The following is a 23,094-nucleotide window of genomic DNA, read 5'->3' as shown; positions in this document are numbered from 1 at the left end:
TTTTTTTTTTTGACAGGCAGAGTGGACAGTGAGAGAGAGAGACAGAGAGAAAGGTCTTCCTTTGCCGTTGGTTCACCCCCACAATGGATGCTGCGGCCGGCGCACTGCGCTGATCCGAAGCCAGGAGCCAGGTGCTTCTCCTGGTCTCCCATGTGGGTGCAGGGCCCAAGGACTTGGGCCACAGCAGAGAACTGAACAGGAAGAGGAGCAACCGGGACAGAATCTGGCGCCCCGACAGGGACTAGAACCTGGTGTGCCAGTGCTGCAGGCGGAGGATTAGCCTATTAAGTTGTGGTGCCGGCTGTCACTTTACTTTTTAACAGATTCTAATCAAATATCATTATGGGGTACACAGCAACACTATGATACATGTACACAATGTGGAATGAGTGAGTCAAGTCAATTAACATATCCATCAAATTACTACCCTTGGATCAACATGTCCCCATTTTTCTGACTACCCTACCTTTTGGTAACCACCATTCCATTAACTCTATCTATGTGTTTACTTGTTTTAGATTATACACCATGTAAGTGAAAAAATACAGCTTTTGTTTTCCTGTGCCTGGCCTATTTCACTTAATATAATGTCCTCCAGGCTTATCGCATGTTGTAGCCAATCACAGAATTTTCTTTTTAAGGTTGAATAGTTTTCCATTCTGTATACATTTACATTGCTTTAGCTACTAATCCACTGACGGACACTTAGGAAGACTACAACATGACTATTGTAAATTATGCAGAAGTGAACATAGGAAGGCAATGACACATCAATTTCAAGGGTATGCTTCAAAACTGGGATTGCTAGATCATTGACCAATTCTATTTTTACTTTTTTGAGGAATCTCTGTAGTGTTCCATAATGGCTATATCAATTTAAATCCTACTAACAGAGTAGCAGGGTTCCATTTTTGGCATATCCTTGCCAACATTTATCATCTTTCATCTTTTTCATAATAAACATGCTGATTTGTGTGATGTGATAGATCACTGTAGTTTTAATTTGCATTTCCTTAATGGTGACTATTTTTTCATTTATTTGTTGGCCATTTGTATATCCTAAGAAATGCTTATTCATCCAACAACATATTAGAAAGATCAATCACCTTGACCAAGCTGGATTTATCCCTGGTATGCAGGGATGGTTCAACATTCCCAAATCAATGTGATACATCACATTAATAAAATGAAGAAAAACCATATGATTATCTCAATAATTGCGAAGAATGCATTTCATAAAACACAACATCCTTTTATGATGAAAACTTTAAGCAAATTGGGTATAAAAAGAACACTCCTCAACACAATCAAGGGAATTTATGACAAACCCACAGCCAGCAAACTTATTGAGTGGGGAAAAGTTGGAAGCATTCCCACTAAGATCCATAACCAGGCAAGGAAGCCCTCTCTCACCATGGCACTGGAAGTTTTAGTAAGAGCCAATAGGCAAGAAAAAGAAATCAAAGGGATACAAATTGGAAAAGAGGAAGTCAAACTACCCCTACTTACAGATGACATGATTCTTTTTATAGAGGAACTAAAAGACTATTGGAACTCATAAAAGAGTTTGGTAAAGTGATAGGATATAAAATTAACACAAAAAATTAATAGCCTTTGTATACACAGACAATGTCATGATTAAGAAAGAACTTCTCAGATCAATCGCATTCACAATAGCTACAGAAAAAATAAAATACCTTGGAATATATTTAACCAAGATTGTCAAAAGATCTCTACAATGAAAATTACAAAATATTACAGAAATAGAAGACACAAAAAATGGAAAAATCTTCCATGTTCATGGATTGGAAGAATCAATATCATCAAAATGTCCGTACTACCAAAAGCAATTTACAGATTCAATGAAATCTTAAACAAACTACCAATGACATTCTCCTCAGATCTAGAAAAATCAGTGCTAAAATTCATACTGAAACACAAGAGACCCAGAATAGCTAAAACAAAACCAGAAGTATCATAATACCAGATTTCTTTTTTTTTTTCAACAAAGTAATTTATTTTTTCCTGAGAGAATAAATTCAGCACAATATTTGTTTTCATAACATCCAACATGTCTTATGTCAAACTTAACCACTCTCTATGCAGGGACTGTGGTGGGGTGATCTACTTTATTGATTACCCTCAGTGTAATTCATCTGGGTAGCTCTAAGGCATATATCAGTGATCAAAATGTTTCTCCCTACAGTTACTCCTGCATTCTCAATCAGTTTCTTCCGCACATCATCTAAAGAAAATTTATGTGGTGTTTTTTTTTTCAACAAAGTAATTTATTTTATAATACCAGATTTCAATACATATTACAGGGCGATTATAATCAAAACAGCCTGGTACTGGAAAAATAAATAAATAAATAAGATGTGTAGACCAATGGAACAGAATATAAACTCCAGAAATCAATCCACACATCTAAAACCACTTCTCTTGTTTTTTAAAAGATTTATTTTATTTATTTGAAATACAGAGTTACAGGGAGAAGTAGAGAAAGTGAGAGAGAGAGAAAGTCTTCCATCTGATGGTTCACTCCCCAGATGACTGCAATGGCCAGAGCTGAGCTGATCCAAAGTTAGAAGCCAGGAGCTTCTTCCAAGTCTCCATGTGGGTGCAGGGGCCCAAGGACTTGGGCCATCTTTCACTGCTTTCCCAGGCCATAGCAGAGAGCTGGATCAGAAGTGGAGCAGCCGGGACTCGAACCAGTGCCCATACGGGATGCTGGCACTGCAGGCTGGCACTTTAACCTGCTGCACCACAGTGCTGACCCCACCAACTTCTCTTTGACAAAGGAGCTAAAATCAATCGCTGGAGCAAGGATAGGCTCTTCAACAAATGGTACTGAGAAAACTGAATCTACATGTGCAGAAGTATGAAACAAGAAACCTACCTTACACCTTACACAAAAATCCACTCAAAATGGATCCAGGACCTAAAACTACAACCTGATACCATCAAATTACTAGGAAGCATTGGGAAAACCCTGCAAGACATTGGCATAGTCAAAGACTTGTTGGAAAAGATCCCAGAAGCATAGACAATCAAAGCCAAAACAGAAAACTGGGATTACAGCAAGCTGAGAAACTTCTGCACTGCAAAAGAAGCACTCAGCAAAGTGAAGAGATAAGCAACAGAATGGGAGAAAATATTTGCAAACTATGCAACTGATAATAGATTAATATCTAGAATCTATAAAGAGCTCAAGAAACTCAACAACAAAACAACCAATCGAAATGGGCAAAGGACTTGAACAGGCATTTTTCAAAACAGGAAATTCAAATGGCCAACAGGCACATGAAAAATGTGCAGGATAACTAGCCATTAGGAAAATGCAAATCAAAACCACAATGAGCTTTCACCTCACCCCAATCAGAATGACTCTCATGCAGAAATCAACAAATGATAAATGCTGGCAAGGATGTAAGAGGAAAGGTATCCTAATCCACTGTTGGTGGAAATGTAAACTGATGCAGCCACTGTGGAAGACAGTATGGAGCTATCTTAGAAAGCTGAATATAGACCTACCATACGACCCAGGCATCCACTTCAAGGAATTTACCCAAGGGAAATGAAAACAGAATACGAAAGAGTGATATGTACCCCCATGTTTACTCCAGCTCGGTTCACAATAGCTAGGATATGAAATCAACCCACATGTCCATTAACTGAAGACTGGATAAAATTATGGTATATGTACAATATGGAATACCACACAGTGGCTAAAAATCTGAAACTGTCAGTTACAACAAAATGGTTGCAACTAGAAACCATCATACTTAGTAAAATAAGCCAGTTCCAAAAAGACAAATACCATATATTTTCCCTGATCTGTGGTAACTAAAAGAGCACCTAAAACGTAATCTTTAGGAGTGAAATTGACATTTTGAGATTTGATGATTTAAACTGATAAGAACAGATACTACACTTGATCTTAGCCAACAGGCCGAGAAGCGATGAGATTTGATGATTTTTAAGTCTTTGTCTCGACTGTTGAGGAACAATTTTTTTTCTTCATATTATTTGTTGAACTCTTAGAGTAGGGTTAATTTTATGAGTATAAAGTTAACTGAAAATATATGTTTATAAAAATTAAGAATAGGAACAGAAGAGGGAGGGGGGAAGAAGGGTGAGAGCATGGGTGGGAAGGGAGGGGTGGGTGGGTGTTATCACTATGTTCTTGAATCTGTATATATGAAATATGTGAAATTTGTATACCTTAAATAAAAGAAATGCTTATTAATGTTCTTTGCCCATTTTATAATGGAGTTATCTTTTCTTTAAGACTTATTTATTTATTGGAAAGTCAGAGTTACAGTGAGAGACAGAGAGAAAGAGATATCTTCCATCCACTGGTTCACTCCCCAGATGGCTGAAACAGTGCATACTGGGCCAGGCCGAAGTCAGGAGGTTGGAGTTTCTTCTGGTTCTCCCATGTGGGTGCAGGAATCCAAGCACTTGGGCCGTCTTCTATTGCTTTCCCAGGCCAATAGCTGGAAGCTGACTTGGAGTAGAGCAGCCAGGACTCAAACTGATACATGTATGGGATGCCAGTTATGCCATAATGCCAACCCAAATTACTTGTTTTCTTACTATTTTTTGACCACTTTATATGTTTCAGATATTACTTATCAGATGAATTGCTTAAAAATATTTCCTCCCAATATGCTTTCTTCACATTGTTTCCTTTGCTGTGCAAAGTTTTTTAGTTTGATGTAATCCCCTTTGTCTATTTTTGTTTTGGTTGCCTGAGATTTTAGGACCAAATCTAAACGATAATCATTGCCTAAACCCATGATATGCTGTTTTCCCACTACTTTCTTGGTAGTTTTACTCTTTCAGGCCTTACTTTACTTCTCAAATTATTCAGAACAATCGAAGAAGAGGGAATCCTCCCAAATTCTTTCTATGAAGCCAGCATCACCTTAATTCCTAAGCCGGAAAAAGATGCAGCACTGAAAGAGAATTACAGACCAATATCCCTGATGAACATAGATGCAAAAATCCTCAATAAAATTCTCACCAATAGAATGCAACAACACATCAGAAAGATCATCCACCCAGACCAAGTGGGATTTATCCCGGGTATGCAGGGATGGTTTAATGTGCGCAAGACAATCAATGTGATACACCACATTAACAGACTGCAGAAGAAAAACCATATGATTCTCTCAATAGATGCCGAGAAAGCATTTGATAAAATACAACACCCTTTCATGATGAAAACTCTAAGCAAACTGGGTGTGGAAGGAACATTCCTCAATACAATCAAAGCAATATATGAAAAACCCACGGCCAACATCTTATTGAATGGGGAAAAGTTGGAAGCATTTCCACTGAGATCTGGTACCAGACAGGGATGTCCACTCTCACCACTGCTATTCAATATAGTTCTGGAGCTTCTAGCCAGAGCTATTAGGCAAGAAAAAGAAATTAAAGGGATACAAATTGGGAAGGAAGAACTCAAACTATCCCTCTTTGCAGATGACATGATTCTTTATTTAGAGGACCCAAAGAACTCTACTAAGAGACTATTGGAACTCATAGAAGAGTTTGGCAAAGTAGCAGGGTATAAAATCAATGCACAAAAATCAACAGCCTTTGTATACACAGACAATGCCATGGCTGAGGAAGAACTTCTAAGATCAATCCCATTCACAATAGCTACAAAAACAATCAAATACCTTGGAATAAACTTAACCAAGGACATTAAAGATCTCTACGATGAGAATTACAAAACCTTAAAGAAAGAAATAGAAGAGGATACCAAGAAATGGAAAAATCTTCCATGCTCATGGATTGGAAGAATCAATATCATCAAAATGTCCATTCTCCCAAAAGCAATTTATAGATTCAATGCAATACCAATCAAGATACCGAAGACCTTCTTCTCAGATCTGGAAAAAATGGTGCTGAAATTCATATGGAGGCACAAGAGACCTCGAATAGCTAAAGCAATCTTGTACAACAAAAGCAAAGCTGGAGGCATCACAATACCAGATTTCAGGACATACTACAGGGCAGTTGTAATCAAAACAGCATGGTACTGGTACAGAAACAGATGGATAGACCAATGGAACAGAATTGAAATACCAGAAATCGACCCAAACATCTACAGCCAACTTATATTTGATCAAGGATCTAAAACTAATTCCTGGAGCAAGGACAGTCTATTCAATAAATGGTGCTGGGAAAATTGGACTTTCATGTGCAGAATCATGAAGCAAGACCCCTACCTTACACCTTACACAAAAATCCACTCAACATGGATTAAAGACCTAAATCTACGACCTGACACCATCAAGTTACTAGAGAACATTGGAGAAACCCTTCAAGATATTGGCACAGGCAAAGAATTTCTGGAAAAGACCCGGGAGGCACAGGCAGTCAAAGCCAAAATCAACTTTTGGAATTGCCTCAAATTGAGAAGTTTCTGTACTGCAAAAGAAACAGTCAGGAGAGTGAAGAGACAACCGACAGAATGGGAAAAAATATTTGCAAACTATGCAACAGATAAAGGGTTAATAACCAGAATCTACAAAGAGATCAAGAAACTCCACAAAAACAAAACCAACAACCCAATTAAGAGATGGGCCAAGGACCTCAATAGACATTTTTCAAAAGAGGAAATCCAAATGGCCAACAGGCACATGAAAAAATGTTCAAGGTCATTAGCAATCAGGGAAATGCAAATCAAAACCACAATGAGGTTTCACCTCACCCCGGTTAGAATGGCTCACATTCAGAAATCTACCAACAACAGATGCTGGCGAGGATGTGGGGAAAAAGAGACACTAACCCACTGTTGGTGGGAATGCAATCTGGTCAAGCCACTATGGAAGTCAGTCTGGAGATTCCTCAGAAACCTGAAGATAACCCTACCGTTCGACCCAGCCATCCCACTCCTTGGAATTTACCCAAAGGAATTTAAATTGGCAAACAAAAAAGCGGTCTGCAGCCTAATGTTTATTGCAGCTCAATTCACAATAGCTAAGACCTGGAACCAACCTAAATAACCATCAATGGTAGACTGGATAAAGAAATTATGGGATATGTACTCTTTAGAATACTATACCGCAGTAAGAAACAATGAAATCCAGTCATTTGCAACAAAATGGAGGAATCTGGAACACATCATGCTGAGTGAAATAAGCCAATCCCAAAGGGACAAATACCATATGTTCTCCCTGATCGGTGACAACTGACTGAACACCAAAAAGGAAACCTCCTGAAGTGAAATGGACACTATGGGAAACGGTGACTTGATCAGCATAGCCCTGACTGTTAATGAACAACTTAATACATTATCCCTCTTAGTAGTTTTTTTGTCTGTTCTACTTAATACGACTGGTTTAATTCTGTAATTAATACACAGTTATTCTTAAGTGTTGAAAATTAACTGAAATGTGATCCCTGTTAAACATAAGAGTGGGAATAAGAGAGGGAAGAGATGTATAATTTGGGACATGCTCAAGCTGACTTGCCCCAAATGGTAGAGTTAGAAACATACCAGGGGATTCCAATTCAATCCCATCAAGGTGGCATATACCAATGCCATCTCACTATTCCAAGTGATCAATTTCAGTTCACAATTGATCATAATGAAAGGACTAAGAGTCAAAGGGAGCACATAAACAAGTCTAGTACCTGCTAACACTAACCGATAGAATAAATAAGGGGGAGAGTGATCCAACATGGGAAGTGAGATACTCAGCAGACTCATAGAATGGCAGATGTCCTAAATAGCACTCTGGCCTCAGAATCAGCCCTAAAGGCACTCGGATCTGGCTGAAAAGCCCATGAGAGTATTTCAGGCATGGAAAGCCAAGACACACTGGCAAAAGATCTCTGTGAGTGAGATCCCAGTGGAAAGAACAGGTCTTCAAAGAAGGAGGTACCTTTCTCTGAAGGGAGGAGAGAACCTCCACTTTGACTATGACCTTGTCTAAACAAGATAAGAATCGGAGAACTCAGAGGCCTTCCATAGCCTTGGAAACTCATGACTGGAGCATAGGGAGATTACTGATGCCATAGACAGGAGTGTCAATTGGTAAAGTCAACAACAGGAGTCACTGTGCACTTACTCCTCATGTAGGATCACTGTCCTTAATGTGCTGTGCATTGAGATTTAATGCTATAACGAGTACTCAAACAGTATATTTCACTCTGTGTTTCTATGGGGGTGCAAACTGTTGAAATCTTTACTTAATGTATACTAAACTGATCCTCTGTAAAAAAAAAAAAAAAAGAAATTATCAACTCCCAACTTGACTCTCACTGGGATTAAACATGACAATAGGTCTGATCTGATTTCATCATCATTTAAAAAAAATCATCTATTATTTTCATTTTATGTTTCTGTGTGGGAGCAAACTGCTGAAATCCTTACTTAATGTATACTAAGCTGATCTTCTGTATATTAAGATAATCGAAAATGAATCTTGATGTGAATGGAAGGGGAGAGGGAGTGGAAAAGGGGAGGGTTGTGGGTGGGAGGGACGGTATGGGGGGGAAGCCATTGTAATCCATAAATCGTACTTTGGAAATTTATATTCATTAAATAAAAGTTAAAAAAAAACTTTTATTCATTTTGCATCAAGTTTTGTGTATGGAATGAGATAAAGATTCAATGTCATTCTTCTGAATGTGGATATCCAGTTTTCCCAAACCTATTTATTGAAGAGATTGTTATTTTTCCATTGTGTACTCTGGGTATCTTTCTCAAAAATGAATTGACTATAAATGCTTAGATTCTTTGGTGGTGTTTCTGTTTTGTTCCATGAGTCAATATATATGTTTTCATGTCAATTCCATGCTACTCTAATTACTACAGAATTATAACATAGTTTGAAGTCAGTTAACATGTTGCCTCCAGTTTTGTGCTTTTTGTTCAAGATTTCCTTGGCTATATGGTGGTTTTTGTGGTTCCATATGAATTTTAGGGTTGTTTATTTTTATTTCTGTGAAAAATTAATTGGAATTTTGATAGGAACTGCATTGACCCTATACATCACTTTGGGTAGTGTGGACATTTTAACATTATTTCTTCCAATCTGTGAACATAGAATATGCTTTCATTTGTTTGTGTCTTCTTCAGTTTCTTTCATTATTATTTTACTTTTTAGTGTACAGATATTTTATCTCCTTAATTAAATTTATTTCTGAATATTTTATCATAAGATATGATACATGGGTTTGTTTTCGTGAAGTCTTTTTCAAAGTGTTTATTGTTATTGTATAGGAATGCTACTGATTTTTTTTAAAAGATTTATCTAATTTTATTTGAAAGAGTTACACAGAGAGAGAAGGAGAGGCAGAGAGAGAGAGAGAGAGAGGTCTTCCATCTACCGGTTCACTCCCCAATTGGCCGCAATGGCCGGAGCTGAGCTGAGCTTCTTCCGGGTCCTCCACTGCCTTCCCAGGCCATAGCAGAGAGCTGGATCGGAAGCAGAGCAGCCAGGACGAACCGAAGCCTATATGGGATGCCGGCACTGTAGGCAGTGGCTTTACCCGCTACGCCACAGCTTTGGCCCATGCTACTGATTATTTAACGTTGATTTTGCATCCTGTTTACTGAATTTGCTTATTATTTCTTGCAGTGCTTTGGCATATACACTAGGGTTTCCTATATATAAGATCACATTATCTGAAACTGCAATAATTGTTCACAGTGGCTTCACTTATGTCAAAATAATTACAGATCCTAAAATATCTTAGTAACTATTTAAAAATATTTAAATTATGAGCTATATATTCCATTCTCTGACTCCTGAACATTATCCATGGACAGATCTGAAGGAGTAGTTGTAGATGTCCATCAGCACGTTTAGCATAACGTATCAACCTAGCTAGCCATTTAAGTAAATAGATTACAAAAAGAATGCATGAAAGACATAATAATTCTTTCACAGAAGAAATATGATTAAATAACCAAGATTCAGCATTTTTCAAGAAGTTCATAGGATTATATTGACTAGAACTAGAACAAGAGATCAGGTACAGGAATCTCCCAGTCAGTCCTGGCAAAGAGCAAGGATATTGTAAACTGTCTACCAGGCCATTAGTATAAATGCCTGCATTCAGTGTGTATTTTAGAGGCATGTTTTTGTAAAGATGCAACGGTAGAGAGTGTTTCTCATTCAGCCTGTTCTAAAATGTGAAAATTCTCATCAATAGTTGTATCGATAAAAATTAATCCATGGAATAGGCTTAAGGTAAAATTAAATTGTAGATTCGAAGTATCAGCAGCTTAAATAATTATTCATTGTTATATTAATAATATTCATTAAAATAATACAATTAAGAATTATATGTTTACATTGGATTTATATGTATGATTATAAAGTGTTAATGATTATTGTTTGTTTGAACATAACATCCATGCACCATTGCCCAAGTCCTTTACAAGACTTGGAGTTTCAATCTCCAATAAAGGGGAGTCCTTAAACCTAGTTTCAATAGATTGCATAGTACAACACACATTCTCTAAAAATGTGTATACCGTACCTTGGTATTAGATAGCCCTGTACATAAAATGTTCTTTCTTCTGTAACAAACGTCTCATTATGGATTGTAACAGGAGTTTGATATATACCATACATTCAAGTAGAATGAGCTAATCTGCTCAAAAAGATTCAAAACATATCTGCCATACGAAGCACATCTGGAGGGTCTAAAGTAACCCAATTCTAACAATGTCTGTTGTCCCCATTGAGAGGTCTATGGAAAAAACTAAAATCTGTTGTATGTCTCACAGGATCTGCTTTTTTTTTTTTTTTTTAAGCAACTAGTATGTTCTCACAGAGGTATAATTTTTGTTGAACAATTTCCTGTTTAAGTGTAAGCAAATTTATATATTTTTTATTTTTTTATTTTTGACAGACAGAGTTAGTGAGAGAGAGAGAGACAGAGAGAAAGGTCTTCCTTTTTCCGTTGGTTCACCCCCCAAGTGGCTGCTACGGCTGGCGCGGTGCGCTGATCTGAAGCCAGGAGCCAGGTGCTGCCTCCTGGTCTCCCATGTGGGTGCAGGGCCCAAGGACCTGGGCCATCCTCCACTGCCTTCCCGGGCCACAACAGAGAGCTGGACTGGAAGAGGAGCAACCGGGACAGAATCTGGCACACCAACCGGGACTAGAACCTGGGGTGCCTGCACTAGTGAGCCACGGCACCGGTCGTAAATTTATATTTAAATCCTTAGTTTTTTGCTCCAATAACTCAGTAGTGGCTGTAAGAAGTTTCAACCTGTCTTCATGTGATTGCAGAAGAGGGTTAACCTCAGTAACAGATTCAAGGATATGTTCTAAAACATGTCCTGTTTCTTCAAAAAAGTGTTGTCTCTTTTGTTTCTCTGCAAACAAAACGGTTTTTAAATTCTGAATTTCTACTTTCAGAAATGCATCTGCCACTAGTGAAGTTATAATGCCCAAAGCTACAGGAAAATATTTCTGTCCATGTTGTAGAAATCTTTGTCTCAATTCCAAATACCAGCTAAAGGTAGAGGTCTATAGAAAGTAGCCACATAAAAAGCTTTATTTTCCAGTATTATTTACTGTGATAAACCTTCGTTCAGTCAGAGTGTCACCCTCCATGGTGTGGATTTGTATAGGTTTGTATAATAATCTAAATGGCCTAGTCATCATGCGTAGAGTGTATGTGTGGAATATGTGATAGGTGGTGATTTGGTAGGCCCCTGGGTTCATGTGGGTTTTCAATGTTCTGTCCTTAAACAAGCACAGGAATTACAACATCCTCTGTTACGCATGGCTCAGGTGAGCGGTCTTTTAACATAACATTCGTCAAAATCTATATGAACAAACCACATAGGCCGATGCAAAGAGATTGATCTTTAATTGTTAATGTTATCAGCTGGCACACGTGCAGATAAAAATACCTCATACCAAGTGCCCATTAAAGGTTCTATCACTCTTTATTGCATTGTTTGTAAAGCCATGTCAATTCTGTGAGCATTAGGCATGTTTCCTCCCAATGCGTTCCATCAGTCAGCGGTTTTACCTTGAATGTTTGTGGAAATATTGGGTGGAAAGTCTTGATGAGTATGTTGTGCACAAAATGCCAAGCTCAAAGGCGGTTTGTGCAGAAGAGCTGGAGACGCTAAACTTATAAGGCCTTTTACAGATATTTTATGGTCATACTGATTTGCAATGTTAAATGAAAAATATTTATATCATTTAACTTTTGTCATCATTCCCAAAAGTGTCAACTGCAGGTGTATATGATTCTGTCCTTATAGGGGATGTAGCAAAACTAGATAAGATGGATTCTACTTTATGAATAAAAGATAAAAACATGGATTTGCCCATTCTTTCAGATGCTTTAGAGTATGAATAACTTCTGTCTACTGAAAAAGTTCATGAAAATTCATCTTTAACTTATCATAAGTATTTTTTGAAGTCCTTACAATAGTTCAAATGAGAAAAATGAAGATATAAAGGGAAAATACAATCTCCAAGCTTGTGATCCATCTTACAGGATGTTATATTATAAGCAAAAAGTGGGAGCCAAGTTTGTACATATTTCCATGCAGATGCTGAACTGTCAATTAAAAATTGCATAGGGCCGGTGCAGTGGCATGGTGGGTAAAGCTGCCGTCTACAGTGCCGGCGTCCCATATGGGTGCTGGTCCTAGTCCCAGACGCTCCACTTGTGATCCAGCTCTCTGCTGTGGCCTGGGAAAGCAGCAGAAGGTGGCCCAAGTCCTTGGGCCCCTGCACCTGTGAAGGAGACCTGGAAGAAGCTCCTGGCTCCTGGCTTCGGATCAGCATAGCTCCGGCCATTCTGGCCAACTGGGGAGTGAACCAGCAGATGGAAGACCTCTCTCTCTCTCTCTCTCTCTCTCTCTCTCTCTCTGCCTCTCCTTCTCCTTCTCCTTTATTTCATGTAAATAATGCAGCTACATTGAAGAACCCATCTCTGTTTTCACCAGATGCGTATCTAATGTACTTTTACATTTAGCATGAGAGACCTGTAATTATAATGCTGTGTATGTGACCACTTGACTATGAGTTAGACTCAACTTCAAGCTTATACTTTTGAGAAAGTATCATGGCCACATGATGACTTCCTACACTTGATGTGCTTGGTGGAACACACACTGTGTTGTGCAATGCCAGGATACTTGGGTGGCTCTTCTAAGAAAGGCTAAGGCGATAGTGTTCTCATGTGTGGTAGATGAATAAATTTAACAATATGTCAACTTTATAACCTAAGGTTATGGAACAAATATTACAAAATATGGCAAAATTAGCATGCTTTAAACATTTACAGCAATATTATAAATTGTAAATACTAAAAACATAATTTTTAACAGAGCTAGACTAAATAGATATCTTCCTAAGACTACTGAACAGATTTTTAGTGAAAGAGAGCATGCGCTTACCATAATAAGTAATATGCACATTGAAAGCTATTTTAGCCAGAGCTGCTGTATCAGATTGATTTGTTCTGTTTTCTACCCTTTCCGCTACAGAGCATGAACCTCCTCAGGTACACTTTTCCATACTCACGTGTCTGGTATCTACACAGATCCTGATACACATTGTGCTGATCTTAGCAGGGCGTTACATCTTTTGTCCAGACAGAAACTATATGCAAAATGTCAATGTCACTGTCTCACATGATTGTAGACTAATTACCAATTATACTTTGGGCCTAATTGAAACCTTCCTCTAGAACTACTGCATGGGAGGAAGATTCTTGGGCACCTAGACCTGATTTCTTAACACCCTCTACTGGACATCTTCCAGAGAAAGCTAAGGAACTGTTAAGACAAATACTTTCAGGTATTCAGTGACTAGTGTGATAGCTTGATGACAATCTTTGTGTAAGTCTTGTTTGAATATTGTACTATGAAATGAGATATTTGTCAAAATTTGACAAATTTTGTATATAAAAGACACAGAGCCAACAATCCATAGATGACACTGTCTGAGACAGAAGTACTTTTAATGCATCCTTCTGTATCTCTGTTGCTTTCTGAAATAGTGCTTGTGATATTGTAATGTATAATTTACTTCTGGCTCTTTTTCTTTCTTTCTTTCCTTACTACTACTACTACTATTCTATTGCTGCTGCTGCTGCTGCTACTAAGCCACTTATAACTCTTAATGCAATCCCTAGATCAAATCCCGAGTGGGAGAAAATTATAGAGGAAATAAAGATTGTATTTCTGTTTCCCTGGGGGGGGGAAGCCATTGTAATCCATAAGCTGTACTTTGGAAATTTATATTCATTAAATAAAAGTTAAAAAAAATCAGATTTCTCTGTAAAATGTTTACATTTTTCGCAGCATCTCAACATAATCCTTATTCTCTGCCACATATTTTTCTGGTTCTGCCTTTGAAATCATTGACAAAAGCCATGTACATCTGCTAAGTCCTGGGAGAAGATGTACCTCTATTACATCATCAGTGACTTCTGCCTCAGACTCCAGCGGATTAACTTCACAGGAGTCTAATGTTTTCTTATGTAATATTGGCATGCATCCAATTTTACTTGTATAAACCTCATAGTCTTTATTGTTTATTTTTATTTTTTTTTTTTTTGACAGGCAGAGAGAGAGACAGAGAGAAAGGTCTTCCTTTGCCATTGGTTCACCCTCCAATGGCCGCCGCAGCTGGCGCGCTGCGGCTGGTGCACCGCGCTGATCCGATGGCAGGAGCCAGGAGCCAGGTGCTTTTCCTGGTCTCCCATGGGGTGCAGGGCCCAAGCACCTGGGCCATCCTCCACTGCACTCCCTGGCCACAGCAGAGAGCTGGCCTGGAAGAGGGGCAACCGGGACAGAATCTGGCGCCCCAACCGGGACTAGAACCCGGTGTGCCGGCGCTGCTAGGCGGAGGATTAGCCTAGTGAGCTGCGGCGCCGGCCTAACCTCATAGTCTTTAAATTTACTAGGTAGTTTCCTTTTCCTCTTTAGTCTGTTCATAACTAATGGAACATTAGCTGTTTTAACAAGTTAATTTGCCCAGTTATTGTAATGCTCCTCTGGAGTATTGCTCTTTTCGTGCGGTGACACATGGGTAACATCATTTTTTATAAGATTATTTAATGAGTCTAGTTCTAGCCAGTAAGCTCTGCACCAAATAGCTTTACCACTAATTTTATAATATATCTTATTCCAGTTTTGTCACCAGATGCCGATGCCATTTGCTACTGCCCATGAATCAGTAAATAACTGAATTGTCTTTTTTCTTTTACAGTGTCTCCCTACCAACATTGCAGCTATCAGTTTTTGATGTTTTGCTGATTTAGTCTGACCTGATTCTCTGAGGACGATGTTGTGTGATGTTCTTATAGCTACTGCTGTCCATTTCATAACACCTTTTTTTAAAAAAAGATTTATTTATTTATTTGAAAGGCAGAGTTACAGAGAGGCAAGAGGCAGAGAGATAGAGACAGAGGTCTTCCATCCGCTGGTTAACCCCCCAGATGGCCACAATGGCCAGAGCTGTGCTGATGCAAAACCAGGAACCAGGAAACTCTTCCGAGTCTCCCATGTGAGTGCAGGGGCCCAAGGACTTGGGCCATATTCCATTGCTTTCCCATGCCATAGCAGAGTGCTGGAGTGGAAGTGAAGCAGCCAGGACTCAAACCTGTGCCCATAAGGGATGCCAGCACTGCATGTGGTGGCTCCACCCGCTACATCACAGCGCTGGCCCCTCATAACTCCTTTAGCCAATGTGGCTGTTCTGTCTGTAAGCCAACAATTCTGCAAGACAGGAGTCCAGGCTGAGCCCGCTTTTTCCCACAGGTGTATGTATTTGCTCCTCCCTCGGAATGTTTTCTAGCAAGTCTAGTTCTGTCTATGGATTTCCTCTGTGAGGAATCTAGGTTGTCCCCTCGTGGTCATATCCCTTCCTTGGATAGACTTCCAGGTCAACGACTGTTGGTCCATGTGGATTTCCACCACTTCTTCTGGTGTCAGTTTTGTCCAATGTAGAAGCGGCACGGCAGGTCCAACAGTTATCTCAGTGTTGCCAGTCAGAGGCTCTACAGAATTCAATGCTTCTTATGTTACCCATATTCTTTTTTTCAAAATTTGTACATTTACTAGAGGAATATGGAATGTTTTGTTTCAGAAAACACAAGGATTAAATAACATATCACCCTGTTTCTTAGTCCATAATGTCTATGTGCCGACATCATCTGATGCACCAGTCTAGTCTCAATGCATCCCCTTCAACCGGGTAATTTAATTTTTGAAAAGTTATTATACAATTATCAAATTGTTCAAAAGTTTTCTGTTTCTTAGTCCATTCAAAATTTTCAGCACTCCTAGTTATCTTGTAAGCAGGTTTTAACAATAATGCCATACAGTGAATATGTTAGTACTAACACCCAAATAACCCTACTAACCTTTGAGCAGAGGTTTGTCAGTGTAGGTTTTTAAATCTTACATTTTATCTATTGCTGACTGTGGGACCTGTCTTCCTTTTGAATACCATGTTATTTCACAAAATTTTGCCATGGTATTTGACCCAGTTGCTTTGGACTTATTAATTGTCCATCCTTTACTTCTTAAATCAGCAACTAATTCTTTTTCCTGTGTTAGGATATTTATGTCATCATGCCTCATTATATCATCTATAAATGAAATACTGGTTGATTTAGATTTTAAATCCTCAATCTGAGAAGCTAATATTGAATGTGCTATCATAGAACTATTTAGATAACCTTGAAGCAGTCTATTAAAATGGAATCGCACACTTTCCCATGTAAATGTGATGTATTCCTTTATCCAAAGGTATGGCAAAGAACATATCTGACATATCAATCATTGAAAAAATACTGACTATTCTTATTGGTAATTTTATTACTATCCTCTACACCCGGAAAGGTTCCAGGCAGTTTTGGGCTAACTTTATGTAAATTTCTATAATCTATAGTCAATCCATATTTGCCATCTGGCTTAATAACTGACCACACTGGATTGTTATATAGATGACTTCTCCATTTTTCAATTATGTCTTCCTTTTGCAACTCAAGTAGTTTTTCAGCCATTTCCTTGTGTCTTACATTTAAGATACTGTCTAGAAAAGGTGGGCTTTAAAGGTGGTGGCAATTTTATAGGAGTCATTTTTATTGATGCTAGTCTTACATTAATTTCCTTTAATGTCTTTACAGGAATGAACTCCTTGAATAACACTGGAATTATGTCTACTTGCTCAGAGGTGAACAATTTACATTGTATTGGATCTTAATTATAATTTAAAATTAACACGTTTCATATGCTGGTATTATTTTTCCTCCCAGACTTCCTACCTTTATTGTATTTATGTTAGCCTTATATTTCCTATCATCTATTTTTCTAAGTAAACTTACTTAGGATCCTATTATCAAAAATTCTAATATTTGACATCAATGTACATTCTTTTTTTTTTTTATTTGACAGGTAGAGTTATAGATAGTGAGAGAGAGAGAGAGAGAGAGAGAGAGAGAAAGGTCTTCCTATTGCTGGTTCACTCCCCAATTGGACCACTAAGGCCGGCACTGTGCCGATCCGAAGCCAGGAGCCAGGCGCTTCCTCCTGGTCTCCCATGCAGGTGCAGGGCCCAAGCACTTGGACCATCCTCCACTGCCCTTCCAGGCCACAGCAGAGAGCTGGAATGGAAAAGGAGCAGCTGGGACCAGAACCCGGCGCCCATATGGGATGCCAGCACTGCAGGCAGAGGATTAACCAAGTGAGCCACAGTGCCAACGCCTGTATCAATGTGCATTTCTCTATACAATCTTGTACATGGCCTATTATCTGATATCTTATATACAAGAGCTCTCTGAGTTTCCCTATATGTAGTGTTTAAGACCTGTTTCCCTGGGCTATCTTCCTGATAGGGACTTTTACATGTTATGGAAAAAATTTTTTGAGATAATTTTATAACATTCCGATGTTCATTTCTTCTATACACTGGGCTACATGTATTAAAATTATTGCTATGGTGAGGTTCCCTAAAAGGCACCTCCTTTACTTTATTATTATTCACAAGTCTTATATTCTGTCTCCAACCAGGTCTAAAGTTCGCATTTCTAGGTCTAAATTTCTCTGGATCTTATCTCTGGATATAAAAGTGGATCTGGCTGGTACGGTATTTTTAGGTGGTACTTTTCTAACACTAAAAGTAAGTATTTTAGCACCCTGTAGATCTTCAGCTAATCTAAAGACCATAGTTATATCTTTTTTGGTGTTGGCCTGAGCCATGGAGCTACACGGCATTTTTTAAATGTGGTGCTCCTCTTCATAGTACGTTTTAAATAGCATCATTTGCTGGTACTTGCGTAGGTGTGGTTTATCGCAGGGCTGCCCTCATATATTAATGCTAACATTGTTATCTTGAATGCTATTTTTATAGCTTCCCAGTTACTATCCCATTTAGCAGAACCTCCTAAAGCAATATATCTATAATGGGACATGTTTTTCCCTAAACTCTAGCTATCTTATCCCACAAGGAAAGTTCCCTATTTGAACGTCAAGTAGTTACCTGAATTAAACGTAAGTGCTGGTTGTTCAGTTACAGCACTTATTGGCCTCATTTCGTGTCCTAATAGCAGAGAATTTGCTCCTAAATCCCCCATCTTTCGTAACCAATCAGCATCAGTCTCTGTCCTTTGGCAAAAGTCAGCTCTCATCATTTGTAATTCTGCTCCAGTAAGCTTCCTTCCTTCTGTTCTCCGTAGGGGTCCTTCTCCATGCTGGCAGTTTAGCATAGGCTTCCTGGTTATAACTGGCCTTGAACTTCTCAGTGCGGCAACTTTCCTCTGGCATGCAGTCACCATACTCATTAGGTGCACTTTCCTCATCTTCAGATTTCATATTCCCAGAGTCTGCAGATCTGCTTCTAATTAGTCTTCTTGCTAGCATCTCTATTTTTACAAGATCGACCTGCGATAATGACTTAACAGAGCTGGAATCTCCTTAGGTTGAGCGCTTCTTAAAAGAGGCCCTAGATTTTTAGGGTTGGCGAGGTCTGACGGTACATCCTCGGGGGTTTGCCCAGGAAATCTTCATCTGACTTCTATCTCTGCTGGGTACCAAGGAGACGTGTCCTAGGGCTAAGCTTCTTTCTAAATTTCTGAGCTAAATGCAACATTTTAGGCTAATTGCCACATTATACAAGAACAGTGTTTAATAATAGAAACACTTCCAAACTAATCTTTTAGAACAGAAATGAACACTAGCCTTTCCCTCATAGAATTCTGCCTTTTCAAAAGCAAGTCTAGGGCTGGCACCACAGCTCACTAGGCTAATCCTCTACCTGCGGTGCCGACACTCCGGGTGCTAGTCCCAGCTGGGGCGCCGGTTCTGTCCCGGTTGCCCCTCTTCCAGTCCAGCTCTCTGCTCTGGCCCGGGAGGGCAGTGGAGGATGGCCCAAGTGCTTGGGCCCTGCACCCCATGGGAGACCAGGAGAAGCACCTGGCTCCTGGCTTCAGATCAGAGCAACACGATCCACAGCGGCCATTTGTGGGGGGTGAACCAATGGAAGGAAAACCTTTCTGTCTCTCTCACTAACTCTGCTGTCAAAAAAAAAAAAAAAAAAAGTCTAGCAATAAATTTCATTGGATATTTTTCCCTCAGTATAATTGTATCTAGCAACAAGTCACTCATAGGAAATCAAAATTTTTTAAATTCAAAAAATTTAATTTTTAAAATTAAACTGTAACTGCTCACTTGATTCCCCAACTGGGAATCAAACCCAGGCCACAACAGTGAAAAGTGCAAAATCCTGCTGACTACAGCAGTACCACAGGCACTGACCAGCAGGGCTGCGAGTATGGTCTTTCCTCCAAGTCCACTGGGCAAATAACCCAGGCAGAAGTCCTTGGGTGACCAAGCTGGAGTCTCCACCAAGGGGAGCGTCCCAAGGCTGTGTCGCTGAGTGTGAGCCAGGTTCTTAGATCTCTGCAAACAGGAGCCAGTTGACACAATGCACACAATATAGCATGCCTTTATTCACATCAGGATATCACACACTGCCTCACACATCTAAGTGATGGTGTCAAATGGCTACTTAGAGGGAGATGGAGACAGAGTTACAGAGCCTTAGGCACACTGCCTTAGTTAACCGCCCAGGCTAACTTCCAGACCTGCAGCAGTGAAATATAGTTGTGGCTCCCAATGCAGCCCTGCTGAGTCAGCTTAATCTCAGCACCACAGCCTCGTGTCATGGCTGATTCACTTGCTCTGAGGGTCTCAGTCACCACTTCATGTTACAGCTCCATCCTGGTCCCGGGAGCTCTGGCATGCTATCTTCTTGATGGGGCACCTTCTAACACCAGGACCATGGCGTGAGCGCTGCCCTTTATCATATATGGCCAGCCGGCCAGGCACCAAGATGGGCTCCTGGCACTAAAGCATCCCACTGGGCAGTTTTCCAGACCACCAGGCCATGTCCTGGTCAAGCCAGGGTAACTGAAGTCACCAAGCTGGGGGATGGCTCATTACTCGAGATACACGTGGAGAGGCTCCATGGACAAGTCAGCTCAAGGATACTTCAAGGTCCTCCTTCATGTAAAGTCATCAAAATGAGTTTTTGATGAAAAAGCACTTATTTTTTTCTTCCTTATAGACCCTACCATCTGGCTGTGGCAGAGTGGTTACAAATTAACGCCTTTCCAAAAACATACTTACTACAATGTTCACACTGGCTTCACTTATGTCAAACTAGTCAAATATCCTAAAATGGTTAATACCTGTTTATTTTTTAATAGTTTCTATATGCTGTATACAGCTGGATGTGAGGTAGAGTATCTGGGACTCAAACTGGTGCTCATATGGGATGCTGGTATTGTAAGTGGTGGCTTCACCAGCTATGCCACAACGCCGGCCCCTATCCAAAGACGTTTCTTAACTTCTCTTTCTACTTCTTTGATCTCATGGTTGGTTCATAGCACGCCATTTAATTTCCACATGTTTATAAGTTGGCCAAGATTTCTACTGTCATTGATTTCTAGAAAAAGTCATTAAATAACACCACTTTCTTGCCCAGACCCTGGTAACCACTATCGCTTTCTATAAAAGTGACTATAGTAGGTACCTCATGTAAGTGGAACCACACAATGTTTATCCTTTTGTAACTAACTTATTTTACCTAGTATGTTTTTTTTTTCTTTTTTTGTGACAGGCAGAGTGGACAGTGAGAGAGAGAGACAGAGAGAAAGGTCTTCCTTTGCCGTTGGTTCACCCTCCAATGGCCGCCGCGCTGCGGCTGGCGCACCGCGCTGATCCGATGGCAGGAGCCAGGTGCTTTTTCCTGGTCTCCCATGGGGTGCAGGGCCCAAGCACCTGGGCCATCCTCCACTGCACTCCCTGGCCACAGCAGAGAGCTGGCCTGGAAGAGGGGCAACCGGGACAGAATCCAGCGCCCCAACCGGGACTAGAACCCGGTGTGCCGGCGCCACAAGGCGGAGGATTAGCCTAGTGAGCCGCGGCGCCGGCCTGTTTAATTTTTTGAGAATTGTCTTGTTTCCCACAACAGTTTCATTATTATACATTCCTACCAGCAATGCATGGGGTTTCCAATTTCTCCATATCTTTACCAGTACTTTTATTGTTGTATTTTTTATTACAAATTCCCTAGTGGGTATGGATTGATCTTTCATTGTGATATTAATTACATTTCTCTAATGGTTAATAATGTTGAGCACCTCTTCATGATTTATTGGCCATCTGTATACCTTCTTTGGAGAAATGTTTATTCAAGCCCGTCTTTATCCATTTTGTGCTTTAACAAAATATCGGAGTCTTGGTAGTTTGTAAGAACAGAATCTTTTTCTCACAGTTCTAGAGGTCAGGAAGTCCAAAATGAAGGCAGCAGCCATGTTTTCTGCTGAGGATATGGCCTCTCCTTCCAAGAAGGCACCTTGATTGCCGTGCCATTCAGAGGGCAGGCATGTTGGGTCCTCACATGGTAAAAGGCAGAAGGGCAAAAAAGGGATGAATTCCATCAAGCCCTCTTTTAAGGGCATCTAATCCCATTCACAAGGGAGAAACGTAATAATGTAAATCGCCTCTTATATGTCCTAGTAGTATCTCATGGACAACACGTGGATTCTGGAAAGGACACATTCAAACAACGGCAAAATTCTTTGCTCATCGTTTTCAGTTGTTTTTCTTTAGTTGTAGAATTACAAACTCATTATATTTTACTGATATTAGCCCATTACCACTTACAGGATTTACAAATGGTTTTTTCCATAGTGTGGGTTTGTTTATTCACTTTCTTCCTAGTATTCTTCGGCACAATGGCTTTAAATTTGGTGAAGTCTAATTTTTCTATTTGTTTCATGTTGCCTATGCTTTTTGTGTCCTAAATACCAAATACAATGTAATAAGTCTTTCCCTTATGTTTTCTTCCAGTTTTATAGTTTTAGCTCCTATACTTAGGTTTTTGATCTATTTTGATCTAGTCTAAGGTAAAAGTCCAACTTCATTCTTTCGTATGGGGACGTCCACTTAGCACCATCTGAAGAACCTAGCCTTTCCCCTGCTGAAAGGTCTTAGTACCCTTGTTGAAAACCATCTGAGGGGCTGGTGCTGTGGTGGGTAAAGCCGCAGCCTGGGGTGCCCACATCCCATATGGGTGCCAGTTCAAGTCCCCGCTGCTCTACTTCCTATCCGGCTCCCAGATGATGCACCTGGGAAAGCCCCTGCACTCATGTGGGAGATCCGGAAGAAGCTCCTGGCTTCAGATTGGCTCAGCCTCGGTTGTTGCAGCTATTTGGAGAGTGAACCAGTTGACGGAAGATTTCTCTCTGTCTCTCTTCTCCCTTCTCTTCCCTTTCCTTCTCTTCCTTCCCCTCCCCTCCCTTCCCCTTCCCTCTCCTACCCACCCCTACCCTCCCTTTCTCTCCCCCACAACTCTGCCTTTCAAGTAAATAATCTTTTAAAAAATCATTTCAGCATAAATGTGTGTTTATTTCAAAGCTCTCTATTCTATTCCATTTGACTTAAATGCATCTTTTTATCTTCATCAAAACCACGCTGTTTTGATTACTGAAGCTTTATGGTACGTTCTGATATCAGGAAGTATGGGTCCAACAATTTTGTTGTTCTTTTTCAAGACTTTTTTTGGCTATTTG

General features: G+C 39.8%; 1 protein-coding gene and 1 pseudogene across 1 annotated transcript in view; both read right to left on the bottom strand.

Moving 5' to 3' along the window:
* Positions 1 to 23,094, bottom strand: part of PDCL2 (phosducin like 2) — a 113,537-nt gene that overhangs the window by 85,637 nt on the left and 4,806 nt on the right. The gene's annotated exons all lie outside the window — the stretch shown is intronic.
* LOC138843614 (U2 spliceosomal RNA) lies at positions 3,789 to 3,964 on the bottom strand (annotated as a pseudogene).

This window comes from Oryctolagus cuniculus, chromosome 8 (assembly GCF_964237555.1).
Source record: "Oryctolagus cuniculus chromosome 8, mOryCun1.1, whole genome shotgun sequence".
NCBI classification, from domain to species: domain Eukaryota; kingdom Metazoa; phylum Chordata; class Mammalia; order Lagomorpha; family Leporidae; genus Oryctolagus; species Oryctolagus cuniculus.
Note: the sequence above shows the minus strand (reverse complement) of the source record. Positions and strands in the feature narration are given on the sequence as shown.